Below are 11,998 nucleotides of genomic sequence, written 5' to 3' on the forward strand. Positions count from 1 at the left end.
ATGGCACCTAATTTGCTCATCTGCAGTCTAGAAATTGATGTTAATAAAATAACGTTAAAATACGCCTGGTAGGCCTCAGGGAGACCAGGGAAACTTTCTATGTTACTGGCAAGTAGTTAGTGGTTTTGTATTGTTTCTTCTTTTTATTTTTTTGAAGTATCCAGAAAGTTAGCATCACCTTTTGTGAAACTTGAATTTCATGGTAGCTTGATAGAGTTATTCAAAGGTGGTGGTTGGATATCTTTAAACTTTTCAGGTTTAGTGGTACAAACTTGTATTTTGAGCTGTAAAGCCCCTGACATTTTCACAGTACTTTTTGTATAGTTTTTCGTAGTACTTTTTCACCCCCTTTTTTCACTAAGACTTCCCTCGCTACAGAGGTAGCAAAGTTGGTTGATGGTCCGTGTTGTTTTCTGTGCGTCAGTGATGCTGTTGTCTTTTTGTGAACCGCCTCACAATTTCGAACTCGCAATAAAGATGTGGCAGACGAATATTATCCTTGTGCCCTTAGACTAGAAACGTTTTCTAAATCACAGGGAACCTGTCACACAGGTTTAGCGTCAGTAACTTGGCTGTAGTTTGTCAGTTCGACACTCAAGTACGGTATCAAAAGCCGTGTTCTGCTTGCAGACTTGCTTGTTGTCAAATAACAGGGCTATTGTGCTTGGATAACACAGGGTGCTTGGGGCCCCCCTCGCGGGCCCGTTGCACGGTCCTTGTCCGCTGACAAATCCACTGCTATTCTTTGCTGTTGCTAGGGCCAGTGACATATAAAGCTACATGGGGAGGGGGGGTGAAAATCAAGGGAAACCATTGTCTTCTCTCATTATGGGTAACGTTATAAAAAGACTGTCTTGTGAGACGAGCCACTGAATTAATACAGCTCGGTTTTGACAGCAATTGTTATTTTCAGCGCCACTATTCTCTCTTTCTGATCTGTTTCTTCCTTTCTAAAAAGCCTTTATAAACCTCTCCAATGGTTGAATTGGTTGTCCTGAATCTGTGGGGGGGCGGAAAAAAAAAAATTCAAAATGGGAATTGGACTAGAAAGTATCTTCAGTTCCAAAAAAATTCAGCTTGATAAGTTCTCTCCAAAAGGAAATTACAGCTTAGTTGCAGGTACTTTAGCTTGCATCTCCAAGGAAAAAAAATTAAAGATAGTTCTGGTAGGCGTGCCATATGGTAACATGCTCGTGTTATCCTACGCTGGCAAAACTTACATAAAAAAGCAGCTACGTGAAAACCATTTATTTTTAAAAGGAAAAGCTTCAGTTTTATTATTGCAGTTGTGAAATTGTCTTTTCTTAAAAAAAAAAAACCAAACCAAAAAAGCCATCTCTGTATTAGTAAATCCCTCGGACCATTCCAGCGTATAGTTTTTTCAAAATGGGATTCATTGTAAGTAGTTGTAACTGATGAGACTTTGAAAGACTAGGAGCTGCTGGAAATGGCAAGTGAGGGTGAGGACGAGTAGCTGCTGTTCGGGGCGCATATATTTAGGAATCAATGCAAAGTTAACTTGTAAACCAGACTGGGGGAAAGATGTGCTCCTCCTCTGTCTTTACACAGTACGGCAGAGCCTAGCAGCTGCTTGTGATGGTGCATGTGGCTTAACTTTTTTTTTTAAATGTAATTAAAATCATAGTTTGTGTCTATGTGTATGTGCGGAAGGTGCAGTGGGACGTTACTTGTTTTTCCTTGCATCTCTTGCAGAGTAATACCCAAATCAGAGCTGGTGTGTTTGTTCCCAGGCTGACAAGCATTGTGGCCTTCCTGATTTCCCTGTCTGCTCCAGCTCTCGAAGAACATCACAGCTACTTGTTTCCCCGTCCTCAGCTTTCCTAGATGCTGAGTTGCTGCTGCTTCCCAAATGAAAGCAGTTTCTAAAGTAGGCAGTGCTTTTTAGCTAGCTGGAGAGAAACCGAGTGCTTCGTGAGTGCTCCTTCTGTAGTTAAAGGTTGGAGATGTGGTATTTATCTCCTCTGTATCAAGTACTCCCACAGAAGCCTGTTAGGCACTTCTAAACTGGAATTTCGGTTATTGAAAATCAACGTGTAGGCATTTAGAACTGTTAGAAATGGGAAATGATCGACAAGCATACATACAGATGTTTTTCTCCCTGTAGTTTAATACAGGTGTTATTCAGTTTTAGCTTGCGTGGTGTAAAACTTCTGTGCAGGCTGCGTTCCTCGAGCAGAAATCGGGGTAGAGGCTCTCTATGCATGAATGTTACCTTACTGCAAAATCTGTTGTTTAACCGGTGCCGTTAGTGGTGTGGTTGGGGGAGGGCTTGTTGCTTTTTTTTTTTTTTTTTCCTTTGGAAGAGTCCTGGGAATGAAAAGTCTCTTGAGTTTGCTCGTCAGTAAATTGGAGAAAGAACTGCAAAGTTATTGCAAACTTGTTAAAGAATTTTTTTTTTTTTTTAAGTCTCGGTAACAGTAATTTTGAGGAGAGCAAAAGGATTCCTTAGAGGCAGAGTTTATATGGAATCAGCTCTGACAGTGAACTTCACAGAAAGTAAAACTCTTCTCTCTATTTATTTATTTATTTAATAAAAATCTGCCTATAGCTTTCATCGGTAGCGTTAGGTTGGACTCGATTTTAAGGGTCTTATCCATCATAAGTGATTCTGTGATTCATTGAATTATTGTCTGTAGAAATACAGGCTTTTACCTGCAGTTTGTGTTTGATGTTGTTGAAGCATGTCACCTCACTTGTGGTGTTGACTCTGTTTAATTCCTGTTTTGAAATGCCTGCTGTCAAAGGATTTGCCCCTCGGCTGGCAACCGGTCTCCCTTTCAAGGAAGAAAGCTTCCAGAAACCACAGCAATGAAGAACTTCCCTATACAGAGGAGTTCATGTTGCCCCTTGTGCTGCCTGTGGTACAATTCATTTTACAATTCACCATCTCTCTTGAAAAAGGCCTTTTAAAGAGCTCGTCACTCTGCTTCCCTCCTCATTTATCTTCCCTAAAGACCCCAAACCAGTTTGTGAGGGTGCAGTTTGCTGATGGGGTTAAGCTCGCTGAGACACTTCTCATCCTTTTAATGAGCTGCCTGAAGAAGCTAAACCAGCAGAAAACTGCTAATTCCTTTTTGGTGGGATTAGTTTTTTGCTAATTTAGTTACTTGGTGTCATTGTGTAGTGACTTGAGGGATGGTGTTGGCCAGATAGTGGAAGCAGCAGGAGTGTCTGGACGGGGCAAAAGACAGGGAGGAGGCTTCTTACTTTTTCTGTGCAAACTGGCAATCGAATAAGCAGAGTTGTGTCACCAGCCCTGTCCTGCACTCTTCGTTCGGCTGGGTGCGTGCGTTACTGCCTCTTTAGGTACTTGCGTTCTTGCCGTTCCCCTATCGGGGACTTTGTTCTTGATGAGTTTGATAAAATGCCTGTTTGTCGTGGTGAACTAGCGTATGCTTTCAAAAAGTAGCTGCCCAAATTTGCGTACGATGAAATGGAAATAAATCGTAGCCAGCAGTGCCCGAGTGCTGCTGCCTTGTCAATAAGGCTGGAGGTAGGGGGCTGCGACGCGGGGTTCGCTCCGCCGCCTGGCTTTTCCTTCAGAAAGAACGCGCCTGCCTCGGAGTAACGGAGTTGTTCAGGTCCTGAGATGTCTGAGCTTGGAATGGCATCTGAAAGAAAACTTTTGCTGCTAATACTCTGTTTTGGGTAACACGAAATCGATGAAGTGAGCGACTGGCACTTTTAGATGTTCTCAGATGCTTCCTTCTCAGTATAGAAGCATTAGTTTGAAATTAAAACAAAACATATGAAGAAAGGCGTTTTTCAGTGTGAAAGTTGTGTTTACGATATCGCATTGATGTCCGGTGTTAATTGCTTCCTAATTGTTTACTTTTATGCCACAGTTGTTTTCCCTTGTTTGTCCTCCTCTCTTTGTGTTTGCAATGTAAGTGACCCTCTGCAATTAGCTATTGACATTTGTCAGAGGAGAGTAGTGGTGGAACAAGGATGGCTTTCAGGGGAGGATTTGTGCACGTGTGAAGTGGCTTGGTTCTTAACCTTGTAAAGGTGCCAAAAGCATTTGGTAATTTCCTGTCAGGCCTTTGGGTTTAGGACCTCTTCATGGCAACAAGACAACCACAGTAAGGACAGCCCAGCAGTCACAGTTAGACCTTGCGCTGTACGTGTCCTGAGAGAGAGAGAGAATATTTTTTAATCTTGTTTGGAAAATGATAAAATATTAGAAGCATTTGCCTGCTGAGGGGTGGCTTAAGAGTTGCAAATGTGGCAATACGTTTTCATGCCCAAGGCTGACAGAATGAAGCTGCTTGTTTTTCTTCGAGAAGTAAATAGCTGCATTTAATTATGCCACTTGAGGTCTTCCATAGTAAGCAATAAGAAGGATATTGCTGCCAAAGCTATCAAAAAGGAAGGATATTGCTGCCAAAGCTATCAATAAGCCTTTGACCCACAAATCAACCAAAACCGCAGGATATGCTTTGTGATGCTTTCAGCATTTGTAAACTAAGCCACTTCATATTAGAGTTAAGCTACAATGAACTTGCTGTTTGTTTTTTGTCTTTTTTATTTCTTCCTTAAAGTACACCGAGAAGGAGACTGTGGGTTATATAATCCAGTGCTGTAGAATCTGTTTCAGCTATAACTGAATATAATGTTATTGCTTTTCACACACTTGTAAACATTTTCCTAGCCTGTAAATGTCACGGCGGGGGATTATCGGGATCCAGTGCTTTGCTTTGCCATCTCTGTGTGAGTGTTGCTTTTTTAAACGCTGCATTTCCTTCCCTTTCCCTTCCCTAGCACTTCTGTGGCACTAGTGCGATGTCGGCTGTCCGTATCGTAACTTCACCTGCTGCATGACACGTGAACGTTACTGAAGAGAGGTGATGGACGTTTTTGTACTGGTGTGTACGACCATGCTGTGCTGGAGGAAGGTCAGCATAGGCGAACGGTGCTTGAAAGGGTATGGGAGGAAAAACTGGAAAGGTCCTTTTTGGAGTCTCTGTGAGACAACTAAGGGCAAGAAATTTATTTTTCATTTAGGTTTTCAGGGGCCTCTCGTCCAGAGGAAGATATCTGTTGCAGTTAAATCCTCTGGAAGGAAATACGTGGAATTCTAAAGTTGAGCCGGGTGCTATAAGTTTCCCTCCAGACTTAGAATATAGTCTATTAGGTTATCTAAACCCACGTGTATGCAGCTTTTCTGGATCAGTTCAAAGCAGATCATAAAGAAGTAATCACAAAGTTCATTTTGTAATTTTTCAAATAATTTCCCAGAGCCAGCATGTGGATCTGTTGGATGGTTTCCCAGGGCACCGCTGCATGGGTCAATATTTTGGGGAAGGGGTTTGAAAGAAGGGAGTGAGAGCTGGGAATTGGTCATCTGGAGAGGCACATATCCCTGCAGCTTCATCAGTTGGTTCTTTGATAATTAGTTGGAAATGGCTTCTTAATTCATAGTTAGCTTAGTAGGCGTATGCCTTCCAGGACCTGAAACCCAATTTTGTGCAGTGTAGTAAGATGTGTTGTGCATCTCAGACATGTTCCGTTTAATTCAAGTCTTTGCTTCCCGTTTCAAATCTGTAGCCTGAGTCAGCAGGCGGTAAATTAATGCATATGAGATGGTAATTTTGTCTTAATAAAAAGACAGTCCCTCACAGTGAATTCATGAAGGTAACCATAGATTTTTTTTTTCCTTGCAAATGTATTTTCCAACTTTTCAAAGCAGTACTTGGAAGTGAATTCATTCACTCTTCTATTGCATTTTTGCTGGTTTTCTTCAGGAGAAAGCTAAGGATAAGGTGCAGCTTTTAAGTACGTTTAGGCCTTGCCCATCAAAACATTGACTTTGGTCGCTCTGATATAACTTGCAAATGTACATGGTCTTTTGTCTTTTGTTCAGTCTTTCCCCGTTCATCTTGAAATCCAAATCCAGCTGCGACACTAGCTTCCTGTCCCAACTTTCCTTCTGTGTGGTGGTAGTTTGGTTTTTTTGGTGGTTTTTTTTTTTTTTTTTTTTTTTTTTTTGTTTTTTTTTTGTGAAGCCACTTCTATCTTGTTCACCCTCTCCTCTCTTTCTTCTCCAGTTCACAGCTGTTCCTTGGCAGGAATCCATTGCTTTTGTTATTCTTGCATACCTCCTGTGATCCTACCCATATTTCAGTTGAGTTTTATTTGAAGTTTGTTTTTTTTCTACATACTTGGGGTTTTTTTTTGGTTGTCCATCGTTGCACATCATCTTCAAATTTGGTAGCTTACCTCTAGAGTTAATGGCTTGTGTCCTTGAGATACGAGCACTCCTGACCTACAAAACCTTAATCCCTTCCTCGGTGAAGAAGAACGTCTTGCAGATAAGAGCTCATAATGCCTGGATTTGTTGGTTTTATCACAAGTCAAATTCCTATCTTTATGACAAAGAGAACAAATGAGCTTAAGTAAGCTTGGGTCAATTCCTCTTTTGCTAAAAATTGAGACACCTGATTTTTGATACAGAAATAATTTCAACCCAGGTTAACAATTGGGTGCATTTCCTATGTTGACCTTAATAACATAACTCGTATTTTGTTTTGTGAGCTGGTATTTTAATTGTGTTTTTATCAACTTCAGTAGCACAGCCCTGGTTTTGCTTGAATGGAGTAATTGTTTTGGGGACTTGCTAAGTGTTCTAGATCCAGGAATCAAAACGGCATATTGTCATACTTTGTGGCAACAAAATACTGTGTTTTCTAATACTGAAGTGTAACTTTTACAAAAAAGGGTCCAGTGTATCTAACTTCCTATTACTAAATTTTGTGCTTGATAGCTCTTCTTAAAATTTCTTGCTGCAGAGGAAAAATAAGTATATTTAAATTCACCATAGAACAGTTAAACTAACTGTGGACTCAACCATCAAATGCGCAAGCTTAAGTGATTTAAAAAGCAATGTCCTCCTGTGTATGGAGGAGCTATTGTTCCCCTCAGATGCTGCAGCCAGCTGGATTTTCCTGATACCACACTTTGCAAGATCTAAGCAAATTTTACTGAAGATAGTTACACGCAGCACATACAAGATGGTTTTAAATATGGGGGATGCGTAAGAAATGCTCGGTGATGAGGTAATGCAGAGTATTTTGGGAAAGCTGTTCGATTATTCATTACTGCCTCCTGTCCATTTCTTCTTCCTGTTGTTCTCTGTGTTATTTTTTGCCTCTAATGATTGTTCTGTTATTTCCCGAATTCAAGCCCCCTTTTACCTATTAATGGGAGTGTAAGTGTAATCTTACGAATACTCTTGGAGGTTTTCTGTTGGGAAGGTAGAGAGTGTTTCTCACTTGCTGTGTTCATGTCATCAGCCTATTTTGCATGGGGGTTACGAGAAAATACGGCCTTTTACGAAGTGCTGAAGTGACTCTCCCCCATTCAAATGTAGTTAAGTTTCTCCTTCTTTAACGTTTCCTTTTTCCTAAACACATTAACGGATGGTTCTTTTTATTGAGTTTAAAAGGATTGAAGACTGTCTTAAACTGTTTAGTTAGTCTTTCTTTTTTTTCTACTTTTCTTCCCCCCCCCCAACCGCACTGCTGTGATTTCTGAGGTTGTATGACTAGATTTGCTTTAGTCATTCATAAAGCATTGGTTTTCAAGAGCACTGATCAGCATTTTGGGAAGCGATCCATGTTGTGAGGCATGTTCTCCAAGCACTATATTTGGTGCATAAGTAACGGTCTAATTTGATGCTAGAGCCAAGCTTTTATTGCTGCAATTTATCATCCTCAACGGCTTGTAGATCGCTTTCTGAAAAGCCCTGCTTCCTACTTTGTTAAATGTATTTAAAGGGTATGACTTTTATCAGCAGATAGGTTTTAGGATGCAGAGGGTGTTAGTAATGTCAAGACATAAAAAGAATTTACCTGAATATAAGAAAATCTCTGTAGCAGGAAAAACAATTCGCTACGGAAAGCAGCGTGTACCTTCTGTATGGGACACGTTTGTCCTTGTTTTATCAAAGTGAAAAATTACGGGAAAGAAATCACAGGTGGGGAGATACTGTGAATCACCTGCTTCCTTCATTTGACATGCCGCCCCCTTCCCTCCTGCCCCACGAGCGGGATGATGCTTTATGGGACTGGCAGTGTGCAAGGCCGCCCGAGGCAAGCTGGAGCTCTCCAGGCCACTTCGCGGTATTTCCAGTTACTTGCTGAAACATCTTCAACTCCTTCATGCCTACTTAAATGGTTTAGTAAACCTTCTGTCTCTATTAACGTTTCCAGTATCTTTTCTTTAAACACAATCAGATGTAGTATTGAAAGAAATAACCCAGACTTGTAGCTTTATGTATTTCCTTATATTTCTTTTGCAATTTGCTTAGTTGCATCTGTAATGGTACTTTCCAGTTTTGATTTCTGATTTTATCTGTGGATGCTCATATTCTGTCACTGATTTGTTTCCCTCTCTTGTTGGTATTCACTTTGACTGCCAGGCTAGGACTTGAATGTTACGGCTTCCCTCTTAGAAAGAAAAGAAAAATACTGTGCCATTCCCTTATGTTCTGCGTGACGTTTGAGTTGTCTAATACTGCTTTTCATGTTTCCATGGGTCTGCATAACATGTGCTGTGTCATCCTCACTCCCACATGTGTTACCAAGCATTTTCCCTCTGTGTAATTGTTTACCTTTAGAGCATAACATTCTCTTGGAAACATCAGAGTGATGGGTTTTAAGAATTTCTCCAAGATACGCCAGTGTTCTTCTTCCTGCATTTGCTTTTGGGTCTGTGCCTTCTAAGATACGCAAATGTTCTTCCTGCATTTGCTTTTGGGTCTGTGCCTTCATTATGCGTATAACAAGTGAGAGGGAGACTGTCTTGAGGTGGTTTGGACTGCAGATTTCAGAGGGTTGACTCTTCCTGCAGGTTTCGATGGATATGGAATGCGTAGGTATACTTTTGTTAGCAAATGTTAGATAACTTTTCCTTCACAGGCATTTGACTTGATTGTTTCTGAATTTGCTTGCCACAGGGCAGAACTACATTCTCTGTGGCGGGAGTTCTCCTACGGCAGCCCTCGCTGCAGGGTATGCACGGCAACCTTCCCAGCAACATTTCAGCTTCTTTCAGTAGTCTACAGCTCGATGGAGTCCTCTTTCTTCAAAGGAAAACGCGCCATACGCTCACTTACAGCAGAAATAAGTGTTCAAATGGCTTTTTAGTGCCAAGTTTTATGTATGGGAAGGGTGGGCTTTACAAGAGAACTGTAGTTATGTCTACTGAATAATTTATGAGGTACAATGATGCCATTAACTGAGGTTGGAACCTTCATGGAAACTAAACGTTGAAGCATAACTGGGTGAAATTCTAACTTCTGTTTGAATTCATGCTGTGCCCTCCCTGTCAAGTGAGCTAATGCTAATTGACAGAAATAAGGGTTTCCTGAGAAAAGAGGGGAATATTAGCGAGAAAATAGTGCGGCTGAGTTTGCAGAGAGCTTAATTAGTGACCGAAATAGTAAAGACACTGGACTCCATCTCAGTGGTCCGTAGGAAAAACACAAAGCAGCTGGAGAGGAAGGAGTATTTTATGTTGACCTTCAAAGTTGCTAGTAGCCTGCTCTTTTAAAGTAGTAGTGCGTGCATGTTAGCATATTAGAATCTGCAGAAATAAATGTGGTTTTGATTATGCCCTGCAGTTCCGTGACACGTGCGTATGTGTGTACGTACACAGTAACTGTTAGTATTAAAATAGTTGGAAGAACCCAGATTCGATTGAAAGAACCCAACGAAACAGCCAAGATGAGCCCTCAGCTTTCTGAAAAATCTAACTCCTGTTTGTAGCGAGACAGAAATTTTGTGAGTGAAGACAGCGCTGCGTTTGCCTCAAGGTAGTCAGTGGATACGTGGGAGCGTGCAGGAAAACATTCTGGATAACCTTGATTGCTCTCGTGTCACGGGATTTCAGATGGATGTCAGAGGAGAACATGCGGAGATAGTTGGGCCTCTGCTAAAAGCCTCTGTCTTGCAAATTGGAGTGAAAACTTGCTTCTAGTGATGTTTGGTGATCTTAAATCTCCTGAAAAAGTCTGTGGAGAAACTTGGGAGCAGCATGCAGTGACGTTCATAAACCATGCAGAACGAGCCTTTTGGGAGGCTGCAGGTTTTGTACCACAGCCGTGTTCCAGTTCCTCTGCTGTCTGCATGTCTGCCTGCTTGTCTCTGCAAGTCAAGAGGGCATGCTTGGCTGCACATGTACTTCTTTCTTTTTTCATCTAAGTTTTTCTCTTGTTTACTTCTGTTTTGTGTCTCGGGCCCGTCCCTCTCCTTGCATTGCCCAGCGCTGCTGTTAGTCCTGCAGAGGACAACGCTCAGAGAGGCTGAGTCACTTCCGCGACTGTTGGCTGCTCTGGGAATTAAGTTTAATTGTGTTTGAGTGCTCTGGTAGTATCCAGTGAGGGCAACTGTGACTTGCTTTGTTTATTCTAAGGATTTTCCGGGAGAGGAAAGTGTATTAAATGAACATGTTGTAAAAGAAACAAGGGAATTAATTTGTGTGTGAGGACCCTTGCTTCCTTGCATTAGGAGTTGTAATTACTTGGGAGGAGGGTTGCATCCAAGTGGGTAAACAACAGGAACACCCTTGCCACCTACATGGGTGGGGTTGTAGTAGCTATGGGCGTTGTAGCATAACACCTCCCCCTTGTTTACAGGCACATTCTGGGCTCGCAGACGGAATATGGAGGTGGAGACTTGCTGAGAAGCGTAGGTGCCTGGCTCGGCTAGAAAACGGTCTGTGGCCACCTAACAGCTTTGTGGATTTGGCACCGCGTGTGCCGCCGCAGGGCAAGCGAGGGCATGTGTCAGAGGGAAGAGTCAAACGGCCAGTTTCCGACGGCCAGTCGCCTGCCACTCAGTCATAGCCCAGCCGGCAAAAAGTTTGTCTTCAGCCGTGTTCTGGTGCTCCTAAGAGCCTCTGACTTCTGCTGGACGAATCCTGCATTTGCTTGATTTCACTGACTTGAAAATGTGTATGTATAGAGGAAGAAAAAAAGTATTTTAAGGATGTGGATGCATACATGTTATGACAGCTTTCAACACTGGGTGGTGATGGTTGGGACAGGCAAAAGCAAAACCATTCCTTAAGGCTACCTTAAATAACTTTCTCCTTACTGGATGTGAATCATCTGATAAACTTCTGCTCTTCTAACGTGTAGAGTCTTGTGTATGAAGATAGCTGTATTTTTGCAGAGCTATTGATGACATGATGGCTTTTTCATCTGCCTCCTCTCTTCGATCTATGAAGACTGCTATTTTTCCAAGAAGGGGAAGCCAGATTTTAGTCCCTCCCTTCATGGGTAGAGAATTGAAACTCATAAATAACACTTACTTCTGTCAGTACTTTGGTAGAAGGAGGCCTAAAATCCATTATAATCATAAGGTTCACTATACCCCTTGAGAAGCATGTTCAGGTTGAAGAGCCTACAGAAAATGGAACTTGCTCTATGATATAGAAAGGAGAAAGGGTAGGATGAGGAAGGATGGATAAGTTTCGCTGAAAAGAAGAAAGTGGGATTTGGGGTTTCGTCTGGATTTATATTGATTCTATTTCCAGACATCTGAAGAAGCTCTTCTTTTGGGAATAACCCGTGTTATGTTGCCATCATTGTCAATTCCACGTGCTGAAAGATAAGGATGTGGTTTTAAATTCCCCCACTCTGTGATACTTTCTAATGTTCGGTCGCTTTTTTTTTAGGCATGGTGTTCAATACATAAAAAAAAATGGTGTTTGAGACTTAAGATTTTTTTTCTTCCTTTCTTTTCTGAAAGGAGCCCCCCTTCCTTTTGTGGAAGGCTGTGTTTTGCAGCTGTTGCTTCGGGATTGATTTATTTATTTTTAATTCTGAATTTCTTGTTAAGCTGCTAAACTGAAGGAAAAAAACCCACCGCAGAGATCTGTAGGGAAGCACCTGCAAGGAGAGGAGCTGAGCCTGCGTCCCCTGGAGAGGCCTTTGGCCCGGGCAGGAGCTGCAGCCGCTCTCCCCGAGACACGG

The sequence above is a fragment of the Egretta garzetta genome, unplaced genomic scaffold (assembly GCF_000687185.1).
Source record: "Egretta garzetta isolate BGI_Z169 unplaced genomic scaffold, ASM68718v1 scaffold224, whole genome shotgun sequence".
NCBI lineage: Eukaryota > Metazoa > Chordata > Aves > Pelecaniformes > Ardeidae > Egretta > Egretta garzetta.